Below are 22,848 nucleotides of genomic sequence, written 5' to 3'. Positions count from 1 at the left end.
CCTAAATTTTAGCCTCCTCTTCCACCAAGCTTCGGGATTCCAGATCGCCTAGCCAATGGCTGCAGGGAGCTACTTTTCTTTGCCTGTCTTCCCCTTAACCAGACCTGGGAGGAGAAATAAAGCAAGAGAATGAAAAAGCCTAAAACTCTAATAATCTACAAACTGGAGACTTGGTTTCCAAATAGAATAACAGGAGGTAGGCTGTGTTTAATAAGGGTACTTGACTTTCTGGATACAAATGCTCAAAATGTGTTTCTCTTAAAAACCGTGGAATCTGAGTGTGGGTGTTTGGGGAGAGGGGATTTGGGGAATTGAAAAGAAATCTTTCTAGCCCAAAGTTATCCTTTTGGTGGACGGGTTGGATCTGAAGCTCTTGTTTTGAAGAAATATTCACTGAGGTAGCAGAGGGAAAACTTGTGCCTGTGATTTTTTTTTCCTTTCAAGTCTGACAAAGCATGAACAATGTTCTCTCCTTGCCTAAAGGAGAAAGGAGTCACGACTGGCCCCCTAGCCCTCCTGTCAATGCCGCAGTCAAACAAAGGGAGCCCACTGGGCTGTTTGTGTAAAAATGCCATTTACTGGGCTCAGACAGGGCCAGCCCTTCGTTATTGAGTCCTGCTAATTTTTGAGCCAGTCTGAACTGGTTTTTCTCAGCTTTTTAAAAAAAGCCAGCTCTAAATGCATGTCTCAATATGGCTTATCACTGTGGAATAGAGGGTAAAACAAGCTGAAAAGTGATGGAAGTCTTTTACTAAACAGCTAAATAGAATACACATGCATCCCACACACACAGGCATGCACACGTGCACACACACTTAACACTTTCCACACCGTGTGCCTTTACTACCCCATAACCAGATGTCGTAGATAAGCTACAGACCAAAGACAAAAGCAGAGCAAAAGAAAGAAAACAAGGAAAAGTGAGGAAAAGGGAAGGAGGGAAGGAAGGGGGGAAAAAAGGAAGAGAGGGAGAGAGGGTGAAAAGAAGGAAGGAAGGGAAGAAGAGAAGGAGAAGAAAGGGAGGCAGAGAAAGGACAGTTCCCCTCTGCACACGTGCATTTATGCCCAGATTTAGACTCCATTTTAAAGTGTTGTTATGATTTATTGTGCATACAACATTAACAGGCATCCAAATGCAAGAAAAAATTTACTTACATCGTTTCAACAACAAATCAAACTGTTTTCACTCTGCTGTATCTTTTCCTGTCCCCATCCCGATGTTGGCATCCATTTATCTGCCATTGGTCGTTGATTCTGGAGCAGCATTGCTTATGAGGGACGTCACTGATTTATTAACTGCTTTCCAGAACAACAAAAAAAAATGAAACAATGTTAAATGCCATTGTAAAATGCATTGTAAGCACAGAAATTCAGCGTAACTGTGAAAACTGCATCTTAGAATCAAGGAAATTTGTAAGTTACCATCTCACTATAGATATGATTTTAAATCTTGGTTTTTCTAATTATCATAAGCATTTTGTAGAGTTGTATCTAAGCTTCATAATTCTAATTTTCATAGCATCATATTATGTTATCAAGGGACATCCTACTGACCATTGTGCTTTGACAAATATTTAAGCCTCTTCCCAGTGGTGTGCTTATACCAGCTCATGGGCGCCCATTGTGCACATCTCCTTCCTACTTTGCATTGAAATTGATAGCTTGAAACTGGCCATGGTGGGAGTCTGTACACCATGAAAATTGAGAAATATTTCAAATTGGCCAACACCCCACTGCTTATTCCTAAAAGTTTTGCTATTATATATGATACCGTAATGACTATCTTTGACTAAGCCCCCCAGGTGTTCCCCTTCTGGCATATGGAAGAATTCCACCAATGGGATAATGATAATGAAACAGTAATAATGGCTACCGCTTCTTGAGAACTTACCACATGTAAGTTACTATGTCAACCACCTTCTTTAATCCTCAGAACAACCCTATAAACTAGGTATTATTATTTGTAATTTCATTTTACAGATCAGAAAATTGAAGCTTGGAATAAGTAGCTGACCCAAAGTCACACAGCTGGTGAGTGAGTGAGTGGCAGGGCCAGGGTCTGAATGCAGGTGGTCTGCCACCAGAGGTCATCCCCTGAACCACAGTGCGGTCAATAGCATTCCTAGAACTCTAGCTGTGAGCCCCAACGCTGGACTCTGAAACTCTAGCTGCCAAGCCCCTCCCTTCCCTGTTATAAGCCCAGTAGGATTCACATATTCCCCCTGGCCGCCCTGAAGCTTGGCAGCCCTGAAGATGCTGATGCAGATCTGCTCAGGGTGTCCCTTCTCTTCTACACATCATTTGTTTCCAATCGTCAGTGTGTTAACGCAGCATCTCCATCTTCAGGGTCTTCAGCACTTATTCCTCAGATTCCTCTTCTTTTCCTGACTTCCTAATGATGTGGCTATCCTTCAGAGGGTTCTAGGCTCTTTGCCTCCGCCTCACTGATGTCACGTCCATCATCTCATCTATCCCTCTCTCTTCCAGTTTCTTCTCCTGTTCCTTAATCTGAGAGGAGTCAATTGTTGCTTCAGCCAAAGACCACCAGAAGACCGACTGATCAAGAAAACACAGTTTATGAGACTTGCTGCAGTGAGGGAGAAGCCACTTGGACAGAGTCTTAGTCGTGTCTGGGATGGGGGAGGTGAAGGAAAGATATTAAAAGATTTTAGTGTCTGGGCTGGGTGATAGAAGGCAGGGAACTAGCTGGGGTTGGGGAGAGTTTGTGATCTTTTGATTGGTGGGCACAGTAAGGTGGACAGCCTAAAGCAACTCGATAAACAAGCCATTAGTCATCAGAAATAAGCTATTATGCCAGTTCACGGTTTCATCTTCCCGATGCCAGTATTTCCTAGAGCAACTAACTAAATCACTTTTGCATGTTCCTAGTAATGTTTAGCACAGAAAGAGGAAAAGTGCTTGGTTCCAGGATTGTTTATCAGAGAGAGAAATGTGTGATATTTTCAGTTCTTAGGAGGACAAGGCCCTTCGCTGCTTAATGCTTATGAGTTCCCCAGTGGGCCCTCAGGCCAGGAGCCTGGAGCAAGTCCCTGAAGACAATACCAGTAACAACACAAGGTGTCACCCACAGGATGCCCTCTCTCCCACAATCCACTGGGTTTAGGTCTATTTTATACTTTTTCTGGGTGCATTTCCTGGCCTTAGAGACACCCAGGACAGTATTGGGAGGCCTTTAATGTGTCAGTCACAGAGCTCTTCAATGTGTCTGGTCATTGTCTTCCCTCATAAGCCTGTTGGGAAGCTGCACAAACAGGAAACTGGTAGCCTGCTTTGTTCTACTAGGGGATTCACAAAGTAAATATTTCGGTTATGTATGTCTTGCTAATTGCATAAAGGAGTTTTCTTCTTTTGAATTGTGATCATAGGATAATTTCCAGAAGTAGGACCACATGGTAATAGAAAATGAACATTTTCACAGCTCTTGACTTATATTGCCAGCTACCTTCTAGAGAGGGCTGCAACAATTTATCCTGCCAGCAGCAATGCACGAGTGTACATTTTCACCACAATATAGCTAGCTTTAGGTTTTATGGTTCAAAAAATCTATATGATAATTTAATTATAATATTATTTCTCATATTTAAATTTCCATTTCTTTGATTTCTAAGGAGGTTTAACTTTGAATACACGGTCTTTATAACAATAATTAGAACTAAAAGATAAGCAGAAACAAAATTTCAGAAGCACCTAAAGATGCCACCCAAAAATAACTATTAATATAGTTGGATATATCTTGAAACACCTTTAGGTTTTTTCTTTCTAGAAATACCTTCTTTTTTTCCTATAAAAACGAAGTCACACTGTTCAACCCGTGGTTTTGTTTTTTTTTTTTTTTTTTTGCTGAGGAAGATGTGCCCTGAGCTAACATCTATGCCAATCTTCCTCTATTTATTAGCATGTGAGCCATCAGCACAGGATGGCTGCTAACGAAGCAGTATAGGTCCATGCCCAGGAACTGAACCTGGGCCGCTGAAGTGGAGCATGCCAAACTTAACCATGAGGGCACCAGGGCTGACCCTCAACTTGTATTGTAACCTGCTTTTTTTTCACTCACCCACATATTTTGAATACTTTTCCATGGAATAATACGTATCACTAATATTGTACCGACGGAACATTTTTCCATGGTTCTCCCAGCATAAACATAGATTAAGAACATAGACTATGGTGCCCCACTGCTGGGTTTGAATTCCAGGTCCACCATTGAGTAGCCATGTGACTTTGGGAAAGTTATTTACATCCCTGTGACTTAGTTTACTCATCTGCGAAATAGGGATCCTCATAGCACTGCCTCATAGGGTTGTTTTGGAGATTAACTACATTAAAATTTATAATACTGTGAGAGCCTGGCACACCATGTAAGTGTTTGCTGGAAACAATGTTAGGTGTGCCATAATTCATTAATCAAAACCATGTTATTGGACATTTCGGTTGTTTCCTTTTTTCTTCTGTTACAGAAAAAGCTGCAATGAACATTTCTTAAATCCCTAAATATTAAACTGTTTGATGGGAGAACACATAAATATTTAAGGCTTTTGTTACATATTGCTAAATTTTCCTCCAAAAATATATCCCGTAAGCAGTATAGGAGAGTGCCGTTTCTTCCTTGATGTTAGTAACCAATTTCCTGTAGATTCTTTGTCCGCCTGAGCCAGGTGAAGGCTGGGAGGTAAACATGATCTGATTGGAGAGCCAGAGGCACCATTTTCTGTGGCCTCATCTGTTCTGCCCATCATAATCTCCTCATTAGCTGGCCTAGGACTTTATCTATACCAGGGAACATTAGCCACTTAGGCGCTATTTTAAAGTGAGAAACAGTAACTGGTAATATTACGTTTAGGGTTATCATTAACTTGAGCTAAATTACAATGAGACATCTCCAGAAATAAATGGAAGATTTGGAGCAATAATGACTCAATTTATTGTCTCTCCACGTGAGCATAACGAGCACTGGACAGGTTCATCACGATGGGTGCTGCGGAAGGGTGTGCTTCGAACCAGCTGCCTCCAAAGAAGGCTGCTTGCATGTGGCAGCTGTGGTTCACGTTATCTCCGTTATTGAGTCAGTGGCTAAATCACGTTTATCACGACACTTTATTACTTGTCCAATTGAAAGGGGAAAAGCTCATTGTGCAAGAGAATCAAATACTGGCTGCTTTATCATAATTAAGGACACAATGCAACAACCTAGAATTTCTTAGGGGAACATACATCACTGTGTCTGGACGAGATTCTAGACGGTCATGTCCTGGGTAGAAAAGATAGCTTTATTTTGTAAAAGAAAGCATTTTGTGGTAGATATATTCTTTCCTGCCTTGTCTCTTTCTCCATAGGAATCTCAATGCAGTTGATCTAGACACTTTTTTTTTCCTGTCTTCACATGTACAAGTTTAATTGTAATAATGAAAAGACCATAAGCCTTTGCCCATTGTAACTTGATCAAGGAAAAAACTAATGTATATCTAAAGTGAGGGGAAAACAGTTGATTTTTTTAAATGTCATTACCTGAGCTTTCCTGTTGAAAGGAATAAAATTGTACTTATCAAATCTTTATATTTCAAGGAGTGATTATCTAGTTCTTGCTTAATATTGCTCTGTCGTCAGCTCTCTTCTTTTCTGCTACTCCCTTCAGGTTGTGCGCCTGCCTCTTGACTTGTTAATCTCAGAGAAACGTTAGAACATGCATGCACCATACAATCTCTCTTAAGTTGCTCTGGAAAAACATTCGAAGAGGGATGTTGAAGCCCTCGGCCCATATGAGGTGACTGGCTAATTTCTATCCCTGATATGCTTCCTCCCCAAAACCACACAGATGGAGAGGTGACTGTTCATGAGGGGGCAGCGCTACAGTAAGTGCGTCTGTCATTTTTACAGCGTTCAAAGCACGTATCATTCACTCTTGTTTATTATTCGAGAAACAAAGGCCTAGAAAATTATGTGTTTGAAACTAAAGGCCAGAAAGAGAAGGGATGAGACAAGATCCTGGAACTGACATATATTGACATACAACTGACATACATTGACATACAACTACACACTAGACATGCTAATATATGCTAAATGATTTAACCTCAGCTCACAACCTTGAGGTAAGATAGGGACACATCCTGGCTTGGCAGACATAAAATGCATCATCAAGATCAACAGGGATCATAGGTATCTAAGTTATATGTAGTCAGTCCCCACATGCATTACTGAACTTATCAGGGTCTGTAATTTGCTAATTAGTATTGTGGATCTTCCAGAAGGGGAGAAAATATGCAGAATTTCCCAGCTTATTTGGCATGTGTCCCCATTCCCTCCCACAAATACATACACATTCAATATACATCCAAACAGGCACACTTTTTTTTTTTTAACAGAGTATCTTGTTCGCTAATGTTTCATAAAACACAATTGGAAAATACCCCTCATTCTACTAGTGAGATAACAGAGATCTAGAGAGGCTAAATGACTCTCAAGCTCACACAGAGGTTTCAGGCAGAATTGACACTCAGCTCCAGGCCAAGTCCCTTCCAGTTCACCCCACTCAACAGAGATCGTATGCTTGGATAGTTAGAGTCTTGCTTTAACAGTGAAGCCTTATGAGGTGGTAGAAAATGATTGAATTCTAGCTGGTGAATATTTTCTCCTCTGGTTCTTTTTTTTTTCCCTACATATCATCAGATAATAATCTTCAACATGAGTAACAAAGCCAAGTAGTTCCTTGTGTGTCCTAAGCAAAACAATCCTAAGATACTTAACTTTAGCTGAGAAACGAGATGTCATGGCGAAGTTTATCCATCTCTGATTTGATCAGGCATGGAGCAATGATTAAGCGCACAGCCTTTGGTTGAGACAGGCAGCCCTGACCCATATCTGGCTCTGTCACTTAAATGCTGGGTTCTTTAAATTTAACGAGGGCAGTGTCTATGTTGGTTTTGATCAACAGTATGTACCCACGGTTGGCTTATGGATCCTTAGGAATAATAGTTAAGCATATGTAACACCTCATCATTCCCCCACTCTGACCTTCCAATGACCACCCCATCTCACTCAAAGTCAAAGTCCTTACAATGGCCTACAGAGTCTACATGCTCTGCCTCCCCCTTTATCTCTCTATCCTCATCTGATTCTACTCTGCGCATCGCTTCTCTCCGTCTGCTCCAGCCACACTGGCCTCCTCGCCATTCATTGGGCCCTCCAGGCCCATTCAGGGCCTTTGAAATGCTGTTCCCTCTGCCTAGAATGTTCTTCCTAAAATAGCTCACTCCCTAACCCTCTTTGTATCATTACTCAAAGTCACCTTCTGTGGTTATCTATTGTTATGTAATAAACTGCCTCAGAAATTCGTGATTTCAATAACAGTCTATCATTGTTATATCTTATATTTCTGTGGGTGAGGAAATCAGACAAGACACAGAGAGGAAAGCTTGTTTCTGCACCCCAATGTCTGGGGTCTCAGCTGGGATGACTCGAATAGGTGGTGATAGGAACAGCTTGGGGATGGCTATTTCTCCCTCTCACTTTCATTTTTCACGCACTTCTCCTGGTGCATGGCTTGGGCTTCCTCACAGCATGGCACTCTGAAAGTGGTAAAAGTTCTTGCATGGCAGTTCAGAGCTCCAAGAGACTGAAGCGGAAGCTGCCCGTCCTCTTGAAGTGAGGCCAGCAACTAAGCATAGCATAACCTCTGACAAATGCTGTTGGTTAGAGAAGACACCAAACAGCCCAGATTCTAAAGGAAGAGTGTAAATAGACCCCTTCTTTTAATAGGAGGAGTGTCAAAGAACTTGAGCCCTCTTTACCTGCCACGTGGCTCGGTTAGGCTTTCCCAATCTATCTTATTTAAAATCGTAATCCTCCTAATTCTTCCTATCCCTATTCTTGCTTTATTTTTCTCTATAATCACAAAATCAAAATATATTTTATATCTTACATATTTGGTTTATTGTCTGTGTCTCCCACTTGGATATAAATTCCGAGTCCAGGGACTCTTTCTGTTGTGTTCAATATTGTATCTTCAGCAACTAGAATAGTGTGTGACACAGTACGCAATCTATAAATAATTGCAAGGAAGGAAGAGAAGGGAAGAAAGAAGCTGGGGTAAGTTAACTAGTGTGACCCTCAATTTCCTCATCAGCAAAATGGGATTAATAGTTCCTTCATTAAAGGGTTTTTGTGAGAATTAAATGAGATAAGGTATATAATGTATGTAGTAGAGAACCTGGCGAATCATTAGTTGTTATTAATTTGAATGGCCACTGGGTTTGCTTAAATGGATTTCAGAAAGATCATAAAATAGATTTAGACACTGTCTTCTTGTGCACCCCTTAATATTCTGACATATGGAGGAACTGGGCAACTTCAAACCAACTAAGGCTTCACTCACTCTCCAGGATAATTGAGTTTAATCACAAAGGGAGGGGGGCAGATTTGATGGAAGGGGCAGGAGTCATTTATTTTAAAAATGAGGTTCTCTTTGAAGTGAACATCAAAGTTGCTAGAAAGATCCTTAATAAAACGGGCAATCATGAGGGGTCACTATATTTCACCAAGCAGGGAAAACTCATTTGAATGCTGTCATTTGCTCCCTAATTGATTAACTATAAATAGTAATTCAGTCATTTATTTCCACTCAAAAAGGCCTCCTAATTTGTTCATTTGAGCATTAAAGCAATGCTAATGCAGATTTTCATCTCCTCTCAGCTGGAGAAAAATGGGGTTTTTCTTTGAGAAACATCCAGATATCCTACCTGCTTCCATTTCTACATCTGTTTTTGCTTCTTCCTCTTCACAGTGTTGTTGAGAGTTAGCCCAAGACATGGTTGTGGGTGGTAAAAGTCCTGGGGTCCTAAGAGCAGCAAATGGAATGAGAAACAGCAAGAGCACAGAACTGTAAAGGTATTAAGTGCAGGTGTCAGCTGCCTCAGGTATCTGGTGAACCAAATGCGGTTCATGGCCTAGAACCACCTACGGCGGTCTAGAGCCACCCCCCGCGCCGCCAATTGATGAAAGTTCTCAGAGGCTTAATTTCTTGTGGATCTCTGCCTCTAGGAACCCCCAATTTTTTTCCTGTAGCATCACTCTGTCATTCCAGACAATATGCCCAGGCTTTTTTATTAAAAAATTCCACTTTTCTCAAGTGTTTTGTGACTTTGGTACCCTAATTAGAAATGAAGGTAGGAAATGAGGTGGAATCACTTCACATGTCAAGAGAGCTTTCCTTATTTCATCTGCCATACCCTCTTTCCCCTGTCTTCCTCTCCCTTACTGTTTCCTCCCTCTTTGGAGAAAAAAGTAAATCTTACCCCAAGTCGCAGGCTAAACAGCTCTGTCCTCAATCAGGCCTCAAAGGCTCAGATTCTACTCCCAAATGGACTTAGCTAGGCAACTTCTCAACAAGGAAGGTGTGTCTCTTCCCTCAGGGAGATTTGAACTAACTGCTAAGAAAATTAAATCATCTCCCTAAATCGCTTCTCCTACTTTGACCAAGCTCCTATCCCCCATCTGATTTGCCATTCCTGTGGCCTAATCACCACCTCAAAACACGAGAATGATAGAACTGGTAATCTCACTTTAGGAAGAAGGGCTAGTATTATCTACATTTCCAAATTGCCCTTTTGAAAATAAAAATTGTCACATATTGAAGCTTTCCTTGGAATAAAGTATCTGGTTGCTTTTAGAATGCCAATGAGAACTTCCAAAGCTTTGCTTGGCGAACCGTCACAGAGGACAAAATGATTTATCCCGTCCCATGAAATATGCAAACAGGCATGACCTGCACCCAGAGGGTGATCCAGGTGATTTAGGGATGAACATGGGGAAAGGTCCAGGCTTTCTGCTGCATCCGGAGCTAAGATTTAGGTTACCTAAAGTGAAGCTTTGGACACGTGTCACATGGGAACCTGGGTTTGATTAGTGAATGGAGAACTGTCAGCGATTTTTTTTTACAAACAATTTACTTTAAGAAAAAAGTCAGATTCAAATACCAAATGTGCAGCTTAGTAGTTAATCATTCTTAAGCCAGTAATAACCTTCCCTGAGCTTCTTTTCCCTCATCTGTAAAATAGGGGGAAGGATGCTCACTTCACAGGCATTTGAGGATTAAAATATATTAACATATAAGAAGGTCTCAAAAAATGTCAGTCTCATAATTTCCTCCCATAATTTAGACAAAATCCTACAGTCGTAAATTAGAGAGACTTCACTGTGATGAATTTTATTTCAATAAGATTGTTTTTGAATTAACTATGGTGGCAGTTCCAGGATTGATGGAATTGACCATTTTTAAAAATCCATACTATTTGCACTCTGACCAAGATGCATCAAAGTTGCTAGTCAGATTCTTAGATAAGCGAGTTTCATAGTGGGTCACAGTGACCAGGACATTTTCTTTGTAATGGCGGAAGTACTGTTTCAGAAGTGGCAAAGCTATGTGCGGTTGATCCTATAAAATGGACACCTGATAAAGCCAAAATATTGATGACCACTGCACTTAAGGTACCTTAGAGTGCAGTCTTTAGAACAGCTGCTGAGCTGCCTTCTAGATTTATTCACATCTGTAGGAGGGATGGTGCTGAAGTTCTCTCATTTCTCATTAATGTTATCACTTCCTTAAAGAACTTCCCTGCAGATTTGCTTTAAAGACCCTATGAACTTTCCTTAAGCCCTTATGCGACTTTCTATTCTTTATCCTAGCAATGACGAAGCAGTTGACGTGATCTGATAACTACAACAATGTCAGTCCCTGATTGTAGGTCCATAATTTTCTCCCCTACCTCACTATTTTTTTTCCTTGTAAGATGATTTCTTTGTGATCTGATCCAACATCTTTCTTGCTTGGGCTGATAGCTCCATATCCTTTTGTTCATTTGAATGGCAGGGAGGAGGATGGTTGGTGCTATCATTAGTTGAGTATTAGGACCTGCACTTTGTAAACTAGATGTTGAGCTTTAGGGAAAGAGAAGGAGTGAGTAACCTTGGCTTGGCCACAGTCAATAAGAGAATGGGAGAAGTTTTCAAAAACTCAAATTTCTTGGCATTTAGTAACAAAGTCTCTTAAGTCAGCTGGCCTTCTAGTGAGGATTCTCTAGATGAATGATGAGGCCCCACCTTGGCAGGGGAACATGGGATGATATCAAACCTACCCTGATATACAAATGGAAGCTTCAACCTGTGGCTCCAAAATGAACTTGTCGCCCCTAGGCTCTGCCAAGCTTCGTGGCTTTGTAGCATCCATCTGACCGTTCCTTGCTGCCTAATAACTTGTGCTGACTATGATTCCTGACCTGTCCCTTCCTTCTTGCTTGGCTCTTTCTACTTTCTGCCCTTCCCATCATATAACTAGGACTGACTGGACTCCCACTGGTATCCCAACATGCTTGATTTTCTCTTTGAGTTAGGCGTGCTTCAGCTCCCAATCCTGGGCCTCCAATTTAGCCCTTTGCTATAGAATTACTAAATCCCCAAGCACTGTCACTGTTGGCCCAGTTCCAAATGGGGCCTCTTAAGGGTCTGCCGTCTCCACTGGGTGGCCTTCTCCTGCCATCTCCTGGCCAAAGCTTTCCTCCATTCATCCTTCCCATCCCAAGGCAGAGCATGGATGAGTGATAATGGAATTTACCTTTCTGAGTGAAGGCACTTTGGGATGACTGGGGTAGCAGCAAAGCGGAAGAAGCTCTGCCCCGTAATGGTGCTCCTAGACTCTGGTTCTGGATGGTGAGATCTTCATCCAGGTGGGTTCCTGTGTGGGTGTGGTGGATGCCGAAGCTTAGACTTGATGAGTTGAAAATGGAAGCCTGGGCTAAGAGCAAGTCCTCTTGAGAAAAACCTACCTTTTGTCTCAGCATCTGATAAGGGAGGACTAAGCAAGTGAAATAGCCAGCTGTTAATTTTATGAGGTCATTTTCAGTTTAGCACTAATGACTATTTGGGGGCCAAATTATCAAGACTATATCAACACTTCTTGTGTTTAGCAAAAGAGATGTCAAAGTGTTTTAAGCACCAAAGCTTTTTGGCATTTTTTTACCCACTGTCTCTTTATAGCCACCCATAACACCCTAGCATAACTCTTTGCACGTTGTGCACTGCCCTTGGGGGTATGATGATTATTGGATCAGGAGGGCTTAGATGAGTTTGTTGGCATTATCTCAGGAGGGAATAGAGACTTTATGGAAGCACACTATCAGGAATTTCTCTTAGACATGCCAAGGAAGTTTTGCATTCTGAAATTGGATTGGAGAGTCTCTCTGGAAAATGTTTCACTATACTGGCAACCCTGACAGTCTCCAGAATAAGAATGCCTAATGTGATGGAACAGACGATTCTAATATGATTTATATAATAATGATATAATAAGGTAGACGTGTGGCCTTTCTATTTAACAAATCCTATCACAAAGCATACAAAGGAAGTAATCAACCCTAGAATGTGCAAATTCTGAATAGATCTGACACCTGGCTTCTGAGTATTAAGAAACTTGTCAAACTTATTGTGTCTCCTAGCAAGGCAGCTCTCACATTTATGGCTCTTGAAAACCCAATGTAATAGTAATTGTTTTGTGTTCTTTCATCCCTGCACGTTGTAATGGAGGCAGTGGATGGAATATCAATTAACTCCTTGGAATAAATACACGTAAAGTCAGTTGTAGCACTTTTAGGATTTAAATTTCTTTTACAAATTTACAAAAGGAAGAAAGGGTCTCTGTATTTAAATAATGGTCATCTGTCACAAGCCCATATAACCATTTTTGTCGTAGTTGCAACCATCGCCTCCTCCCCTACGAGGTTTGAATTGTGTGTGTCCTCCCGCAGCAAGGGATGCACTCACAGCTCCCTTCATGGCTCAGTAATTCTCTTAGAGTGTATCTAGGCTAAAACGATACCTACCGATTCCATTTATTAAGTAGTTATTAAGTAAGTCAACTGAGCAAGTCATTCGAAAGAGTAATGCAAATAAATTGAGGGAACAAATCTTTTAAATTTCACTCTTTAATGATCATAGTTACTGGATAATGGAAGGCGTGTGCCTGCTGGGCACTGCACAACTTTTCAAACCTTGAAATCATGTTGAACTGCACCACTCTCATTTCCTGTTCCACTTTTTAGCAACTGCCAAAATCTAGTTTTACAAAGATATGATGACTTTGAAAGAAATAGTAGTAGAGTGATCTAGTGTTGAAATGTAAACTCCTTTGAGCTGGTGGTTTGCAAGATATCGAGCAGATACCAGAGATCCCAGTATCTCTCTTGAAAATACCCAGTGTGCCCATGAGTTCACTGTGGTGCCCTGGCGTACCCAGTTTGGAGCCATGGCCCATAGCTGCGTGTCACAGGAACAACTAACTTACAGAAATTCAGCGATACTCTTTTACTACCGGAAGCTATTCTTAGGTTCAGAGTTACATATTTTTAACATAACACAGTCCCTTAACATAAATCAACTAATCCAACTCACCCTCATACAAAGAATCAGAATCCATTCCAGCGGGGGAAGAAAAGTTAGCTGTTTTAGACTTATTAAAAGATATTATGTCTATATTTTGTCGGTGATTTAGGTGGTTTTCAATTTTTAAACTTTTTTCAAATGTGCCATACTCACACAAATATACCTATGTTTTTATATAAATACATAAGTGTGATCCTCTCATCACCTTTTTAAGAGCAATCTCTCCTTTTCTTGTACTCTTTTGCTTGGTTCCACCTTCATCTTTCTCTCACTTTCAATGCATATTCTTACTGTAATGTAAACAACTTAGAATATTACCTTTTAGGTTTTTCTCTTTGTTCATGTAATCTATACGGATAGTGATATACACACTTTTATGGACACTGGTCATTTATTTATATGACCCAGACACATTATACGTTGTTTCTTGAATCTCGCTTTTTTAAATAAAAAGCACCTTGTGAAAATCTCTCCAAATCAATTGATAGAGTCCTAATTCAGTCCTTCAAATGGCCACATAATATCCCATGGTTTGGATGAACCACAGTTTGTTCAGCCACGCGCTTGTGGATGGGCTTTCATCGTGTTTCCAGTTTATCTGGCAGACACTAAAACTGTGCTACAGTTCGTATCATATCTTTGTTCATATTTTCCTCACATGCCAGTGGTGTTATTTCTAAGGGATACATTCTCAGGTATATAATTGCCAGATTGAAGTGCATATTCACATTTAAAAAATTTTTTAAATAGGTGTTGCTAAATAGCTTTCCCCAAATGCCATAATATTCACATTCTCACCAACAATGTATGAGAGACATTTTGATGCCATACTCAAGTAGAGTAGGTATTATCCCTCTTGAATTTTAATCCAGTCTCACGGGAATGAAATGATATCTTATTGTTATTTCAATTTGCATCTTCTTGAATACTAGTCAATTTGAGCGTTCTAAAATATGTTGGCTATTTAGATTTTCATTCTGTGAATTGTCTGTTTACAGACAATTTTGGTAGAAAACAAAATTTAAAATTCAATACCATTTACAGTTGCTACAAAAAAACTCTGAAATACTTGAGTGTAAATCTAACAAAATGTTTACAGGACTCATATGCTGAAAACTACACATGCTAATGAAAGAAATCAAAGATCTAAATAAATGGAGACACATGCCATGTTCATGGATTGGAAGATTCCATGTAATAAAGATATAATTCTCCCAAATTGAGAAACAGGCTTAACACAATTCCTATTAAAATACCAGCAAGATTTTTTTGTAGCTGTAAACAAGATTGTTCTAAATGGCGAAAGAACTAGAATAGAGAAAGCAATTTTGAAAAAAGAAGACTAATGTGGGAGGAATCAGTCTACCCAGTTTCAAAACTTATCATATAGCTACAGAAATCAAGACTGTGTGGCCTTGGCAGAGGGGTAGACACATAGACCAATGGAAGAGAGCAGAGAACCTGGAAATACGCCCACTTGATTTTTGACAAAGATACAAAAACAGTTCAACAAATGGTACTGGAACAATTGGATGTCCATAGACAAAAAAATGAACTTTGACTTAAACCTCACACTTTATTAAAAAAAAATTAACTCAAAATGAATCACAGATTTAAATGTAAAACACAAAACTGTAAAACTTTTAGAAAAATATTTGGAGAAAATTTTGGGGGGCATCAGTCCCGTGGCCAAGTGGTTAAGTTCACACGCTCCACTTCTGCAGCCCAGGGTTTCACTGGTTTGGATCTTTGGCGCAGACGTGGCACTGCTCACCAGGTCATGTCAAGGCAGCAACCCACATAGCACAGCCAGAAAGACCTACAACTAGAATATACAACTATGTACTGGGGGCTTTGGGGAGAAGAAAAATTAAAAAAAGATTGGCAACGGATGTTAGCACAGGTTCCAATCTTTAAAAAAAAAAAAAAAAGAAAATTTTGGGGATCTAGAGTTAGGCAAAGAACTTTTAGACTTGACACCAAAAGCATAATCCATAAAAGGAAAAATTGATGAATTGGACTTCCTCAAAATTAAAAACTTTACTGTATAAAAGACCCTTTTAAGAGAATGAACGGATGAGCTACAGACTGAGAAAATATTTGCAAACTACGTATCCAACAAACCACTAGTATCTTGAATATATTTAAAAACCTCAAAACTCAACAGTAAAAAACAAACAAATTAGAAAATGGGTAAAAGACATGGAGAGACATTTCGCAAAGAGGACATACAGATGGCAAATAAGCATTTGAAAAGATGTTCTGCATCACTGGCTATTAGGGAAATGCAAATTAAAATCATGAGATATCATTACATACCTATCAGAATGGCTAAAATAAAAAATAATGACAACAGGAAATACTGTGGGGGATTTGGAGAAACTGGATCACTCAGACATTGCTAATGGAATGTAAAATGGTACTGCCACTCTGGAAAAGAGTTTTTCAGTTTCTTCAGAAGTTAACATTCAACTGTCATACGACCCAGCAATTGCACTCCTGGGCGTTTGTCCCAGAGAAATCAAGATTTATGTTCACACAAAAACCTACACATAAATGTTTATAACAGCTTTATCTGTAATAGCCAAAAAGTAGAAACAACTCAAATGTTCTTTAATCGGTGAATGGTTAAACAAACTGTGTACATCCATGTCATGGAATTCTACTCAGTAATATAGGGGAACAATCTACTGATACACCCAACGACTTGGATCAATCTCTAGAGAATTATGCTAATTCCAAAAAAGCCAATTCCAAAAGCTGACACACTATACGAGCCCATTTAAATAATAAAATGGTAGAAATGGAAAACAGATTAGTGGATGCCAGCAGTTAAGAAAGTGGTGAGGGTGTGAGGGAAGTGGATGTGGCTATAACAGGACAACACGAGAGATCCCTGTGGTGACAGAAATGTTCCTTATCAATATCAATATTCTGGTTATGATATTGTACTATAGTTTTATGAGATGTTACCATTGGGGGAAACTGAGTAAAGGATACAAAGGATCTCTTTGTATTATTTCTGACAATTGCATATGAATCTACAATTCTAAATAAAAAAGTATTATTTAAAAATAAATTTAATTGCAAGATTTTAAAAAAATCTTCTATTACTGTTGTAAATGGACTATCATCCCTCTTTCTATTTCTGGGTACTTGCTGTTGAAACAGAGAAAAGCCAATAGCTTTTTAAAATTTCTGTATTTAATTCTCATATTTTATTTTTAGGTACCTTATCAAATTCTCTTGTTAATAGTGGTAAATTTTATTAGAGTGTCTTGGTTCTTTGTAGATATACAATCAGGTAATTGTTGCTGCACAAAATTGGGGTTCTCTGCCCGACGTGCATAAACGAGCCAATTAATTATGGCATCAATCTTTGGGGAGAGAAATCAGCTTTTATTCTGTGAGCTCAATCTTCAGGGAGACTGGGGCATGTGCCCTCAGATCTGTCTCCCCGATTCAGGATTTGGGGCAAAATTTAAGAGGTTAGAGAGAACAGGCTGTCATGTGGAAATGCTGGTGGGACATATTTTCATTGGTGGGATTCGAGCATTTATGGTAAGGTTTTAAACATTTATGACAGGATTCTAAACATTTTTGATGAGGTGGAGAAGGAATTTTAACACCACATCTTCCTGAATGAGGGACCTCTGACTTCTGATAAGAGTCTGACTTTCGCCAAGTTCTTGTCCCGTCCCGGTCCTTGGGTTCCTTGGGGAGAAGGATCTTCACTTCCGAGGTCATTTCTGGCCATGATTTCTTCTTTTACACATGCCCTGGCTACATTACTTTCCAGATTTTCTGAAAGACAATTTTTAATCACTCTGTTGATAAGAGATGGAGTCTGTTGAACTGGTCCTAGAGGGCCCCTGGTTGTGTAATTAGCAAAAAAGAGGTCATTTTAGCTATAATTTTCAATGTGTCAGCCAGTTATTTAATTTTCTTATTATATTGTTTCAAATAAACTTTCAGACAGTAGTAAATAATAATAATCAGCATTGTTGTCTAATTACTAATTTTAATTGAAATGGTTTATTCTTTTATTGACTCTAGATTTGATTTGCTTCTTGTTATGTAAGTAGTTTCCAGCCATTCCTATTTTGCTCAGTATTGTTTTCAGTTTCTATATATATGATCTCATGGTTTCCTTCCTTTAATGTATTGATATAATTAATTATATTGATAAGTTTCCTGAATATTTAACGCTATTTGCATCACTGGAATAAGCTCTCTTTGGTCATAGTGTATTTTTGGATATGCTGCTGGATTCATTTGCCAATGTTTTATTTAGAATTTTTGTATTTATACTCCTAAATGAGGTTGAGATATACTTTTCTATGCTTTTACTATTCTTTATCGGATTTTGGTATGAAATTTACGCTTATTCCACGAAATTAATTGGGGAGCTGTCTAGCTTTTTCTACGGCCTGGAACAGTTGAAGTAACATCATAATTATCCATTCTATAAAGGTTAGATAAATCTCAGCTGTGAACCCATCTGGTCCTAGTGCCCTTTTCAAGGATAACTCTCTAATAACCTTTGCAAGCTTGTCTACAGTTGTTGGTCTATTCAAATTTTCCACTTCTTCTTAGATAGGTTTGAGTAATTTATATTTTACTAAAAGATCATTTCCCCTTGCAAAATAATTTGCATGGAACGTTCTTTTAGTCTTTCCTGCGTCTGTTATTGTTCTTTCTCTTTTATCTGTAATCAGACTGCTAAGTATGGGTCTGTTTATTACCTTCCAAAGAGCCACCTTCTAAATTTACGTATCCTTTCTAATATTTGTATTTCTTTGTCTTCTATTTTGTTGATATCAAGTCTTATCTTTATTAATTCCTCCTTCTAGTTTCCTCTGATTTATTTTATTATTCTTCTAGTTTCTTGGGATGAATACCAGCTTCCTATATTTTTATTCTTTATTTCTTTAGTAGTAGAATCGTTTAAGGCTACGCTTTTTCCAAAGAGGAGAATTTTCACTGAGTCCTATAGGTTATGATGAGAAGTGCTTCTTTAGTTGCTTTCTAGATTGTTTGAAAATTCTTTTTATTTTTCCTTTAACACAGGGATTAGCTATGAATTTTGTTTTCAAATTTCAAAGTAAATAAGATTTTTGTCCGCTTTTTAATTCTTCATTTCTATTTTCATTGGATTTTCTTTAGAGACTGTGTCCTATAAAATTTCTGCTGTTTAAACTTTATTAAGATTGACTTGGTGGCTAATTATAAAGGCAATTTACATAAATGTTCCATAAAGAAAAACAGGTTCCCCCTATTCAGTGAGGATATGTGTATGTGTGTCTATTGACATATACACATATACGTGTGTGTCTATACACACTTATTTTTTGCACTAGCCAATCCTTCTATGGCCTTATTTATTGTTTCTCTAATAAATCTGTCCATTCTGAGATAGGTGTATTGAAATCTCCTATAGTAATTGTATTTTTATAGCATTCTCTTGCCTAGGTTTTGTTTCATTTATGTAGATGATCTTTATGTGGATGTGCATTCAGGTTTATGGCACCTCTGTTTTTCCCCCTTTAATTACTTTAAACTTAAATTCCATCTTGTTTGTTATTAATACCACCAATCTTGCTTTCTTTAGTTTATATTGTACTGAATTCATCCCTCTTATGCCTAATCTTTGTTATTCTCTAACTGTGCTGCTTATAAACTGCATTCAACTAGGTTCATTTTTTTAAACCAATGACAGTCTTTGTATTTTCATGGGGAAATTCAGTCTATTTACACTTATTTAATGACGATCATATTTTATTTTGTTCCTTCCATCTTATTTTATGTTTATTATTTATTTTACCTACTTATTTCTTTTTGTTCATTTTCCTTATTTTTGCTCATATGATAAAAGTTGCTATCCATTTCTCCTCATTAATTTGGAATTTTTTAAAAAAGTTTTTCTTCAAAGAATCAGGAGTGGTTTTCAGGAGCTCTGTTTTGACGTGTGAAGTTTGAGGGGCTGTGAAATGTTAAGTGGAGGAACAGAGTGGGCAGTCGAGTGTGTGCTTAACCCCCCTTGTCCAGGTAAATGTTCACACTGTACCATAGACTTGGGGTATTGGGCTGGGGAGATGGGGCAGGAAGGGGTGGGCTTGGAGACGATTTTTAGAGTTCAAGGAGTTTCAATTTTGCCTCCTATTTGGCAACGGGCAGTAGCTCTGAGGTTCTGTCTCCAGTCTGTCCTGAGAGGGATCAGCCTTGGGGATGTGCATGTCTCCCAGATCAGGGATGGGTGTGATTTTATTTTATTTTTGTATTTAAAAATTTTTTTTTTTTAAATTTTATTTTTCCTTCTTATCCCCAAAGCCCCCTGGTACATAGTTGTATATTTTTTGTTCTGGGTCCTTCTAGTTGTGGCACATGGGACACCACCTCAGCATGGCTTGATGAGTGGTGATAGGTCCACTCCCAGGATTTGAACCGGTGAAACCCTGGGCTGCCAAAGCAGAATGTGCAAACTCAACCACTCGGCCACAGGGCCAGCCCCTGATTTTACTTTTAAAGCCTGGCTTCCTAGGAGTCATCCCTGGGTCAGAGTAACTTAATATTCAGCTAGCGTTCTTCTGAATTTGTGCTTAATCCCCATGAGCTACTAAGACCTGTCTGTTTTGCTGACGGATCTTGTGTGGTTTGGGAGGTGCTTTCGAGCCTGCCCTGTGTCCTGCTCCCTGCCCCATGTCCTGCTCTGACTGTTCCAGAATGGGTGCAGACTGGGGTGTGTCCACAGCTACTTGCTCTTCACCAAGATCTCCATGGTTTTCGACATCGAGGCGTTTAGACAGAACTTCTCCAGGCTTCGTTCCAAGTAAAATCAGCCACCTCAGGCACAGCTCTCCTCTTTAAGGCTGGCTCTCCCCTCGGGCAGAACCTCTGTGCCCCTGCATTGAGGTGGGGATGGGGATGGCGCAGTTGGATGCATATGTCTGATGTTCAGGCACGACATGTGGGCTTCAGACATCAGTTTGGAAGTCATTAGTTTGTCGATTTTATTTAAAACAGTGAGATTGGATGAGATGACCCAGGGACCCAGAGTAGAGAGAAAATAAAAAATGTCCAAGAATGTAGCCTTGGATTGTACCAATCTGTAGAGCTGAGCTATGGTGTTTAGCTCTGAATAGATGAGGAGTTCATTCCTGAGATCAGGACCAGGAAACACTTGACTCTGTCAGCCACAGGCCAGCTCCATCTGAAGCCACAGTGGACAGACCGAGTTTCAGTGCCTTAGATGCTTTCTCCCGAACCCATGTTGCTTGGTTATTGGTTTTTTCATCCATCAGGTCTAGCATATGCTGTTGTCTCAAGAATCCAACTGGCTCTGTGGGAGATGAGCAGAATCCTTTCCCATTCTGACTGTGTTTGCTGCCTTGAAGCAGAATCAGGACAGGCTGCTTTGACATTCATGTTTGGTATAGAAAGAGGTTAACCGAGGTATGACTAAAAGAAAAATTGAAACCTGGAACCGAAAGCCTGGCTTCACATTCAGCACAGCCAGGAGCTGAATGTGTGACCCTGGGCAAGTTACTTACCTTCCTCGAGTGTCAGTTTCCTCACCTTTAAAATGAAGATATTGATTGTATCTACCTTGCAATGCTGGTGTGTTCTAAGACTTAAGTTATATAATGTAAGTACAGTAGCATGTAGTAAATACTCAATAAACGTCAGTTTCTTTGCTGACCTTAGAGGTCAAGGCAGAACTATTTAAATCCACAAAATAGTCCCTGAATTTCCATTTTACTTGTTCCTTCTCTATCAAACTGTCTTCCTTCCTATAGTTACATTGTTTTAAGGGTACCTGAGATTTATTTTAACCAGGTATGGTAAGACATGCAAACACAGAAATGACCGTCATAAAGGAAGAAGTTTGTACTCATATTTCCCTAGAAACAGGAGACACGGCATGCCACACAGGGCCACATGGGGAAGCCCTGGGGTCGGTCAGGAGGCAGAGGGAGCGAGGGGTAACATGGGCAAGAGCCTTTACAGTGGTTTTCATAGGAAAGAATGGGCGAGGCAGGGTAAGCAGGTTTAGGATTGGCTAGTTTGAATATTCAGTGAGCTCTAAAGAATGGGGGCTGTCCCTAGTTGTCTGATACCTGGCCCTGGGGTGATAGGACAGGAGAATCATGGATTCCCTGGATAAGGGAGATGGGGCTATGGGCTCTGGATTGGTTGATTTGCATATGAAGGCCACCTCCAGGGTGCCCTCCAGGGTCAACAAGGCCCCAAGCTGTCAAAGCATAAAAAATATTGAAAAGAAAAAGTCATGATTAATACGTACATGATTGATACACACATTTAGGTTTGTGCGTATGTCCTGAACCAAGAAAAATAGACCTCACCTTGGATCAAGCAAAATTTCTGGGAGCTGGAAATGAATTACAGACAATCTATAACTACTAAACTTATCTCTAGGTAATTAAAAACCATCCATTCTCTGGCTATCAAAGCCAGTAAAAAAAAAAAAAATCCGTATTTGGATTCAGGCATAGAACCAGAATTCCAGAGTTGGGAGAAACCTTAAGAATTAGTCCGTTCCTCCTTCCTCCCCCATCTGTTTCTTGAATGTCCTCTTCTTCATCCCTGCTGAGTGGTGTTTTCTTCCTTCTTTAGGTTTTTCTGATTGGAAAAAAGATCTTCTCTTTATGGGGCCAAAATTTGCTTCATTTTGGCCTCGGCCTGTTTATTCCTGAAAGCTTCATATCTTGCTCTACAAATACAAAAAACACTCAGCCAAGCTCCGGAAACACCTGCTAGGTCAGATAAAATGTGTATAATGGGCTTGCAGAACTGCTGGTCCACTATGATGAAGAGCCACTTGTATTTGTCACACCTCTTGTACATCTAAAGATGTCCCTTATGAGAACTTGTTTTCTGTCTGTCTTTCTCTGGGCTGGGGCAAGATTGCCTCCACTGCAGGGCACCACAGAGTGTGGCCGATAGCCACCACTACACAGAATGTCCTTCCCGTGCACTCCAGGCTTTCCGCAGAATAAAGAGGACCTTGAGTAGGACATCTATCTTATGAATTGGACTCTATGTTTTTGGATGGTTGATGATATATCTAGTCTAATGCTGAACCCGTAGGGCCTAGCTCAGTGCTGGAAAAATCACAGGCACTCAGTAAATCTTCCTTGAATGAATGAGAGATTGCATGGAAATGAATACAAATTGCTAATTAGAAGCATTTGTGAGGAATTCACTTTAGCTGAATAAATAAGACATAAGAATAGAAGGTTCGGGTTGCTGTTAGAAGAAAAACACAGTCCTCCAAAGGGTCAAGGTTAGGCACTGAAATAATTTTTTTTTTGAGGAAGATTAGCCCTGAGCTAACATCTGCTGCCAATCCTCCTCTTTTTGCTGAGGAAGACTGGCCCT

General features: G+C 39.7%; 1 protein-coding gene across 9 annotated transcripts in view; it reads left to right on the top strand.

The window, feature by feature from the left end:
* Window positions 1-22,848, top strand: part of CPNE4 (copine 4) — a 523,946-nt gene that overhangs the window by 321,305 nt on the left and 179,793 nt on the right. The window lies entirely within an intron of this gene.

Source organism: Equus asinus, chromosome 21 (genome assembly GCF_041296235.1).
Source record: "Equus asinus isolate D_3611 breed Donkey chromosome 21, EquAss-T2T_v2, whole genome shotgun sequence".
Classification (NCBI taxonomy): domain Eukaryota; kingdom Metazoa; phylum Chordata; class Mammalia; order Perissodactyla; family Equidae; genus Equus; species Equus asinus.
Note: the sequence above shows the minus strand (reverse complement) of the source record. Positions and strands in the feature narration are given on the sequence as shown.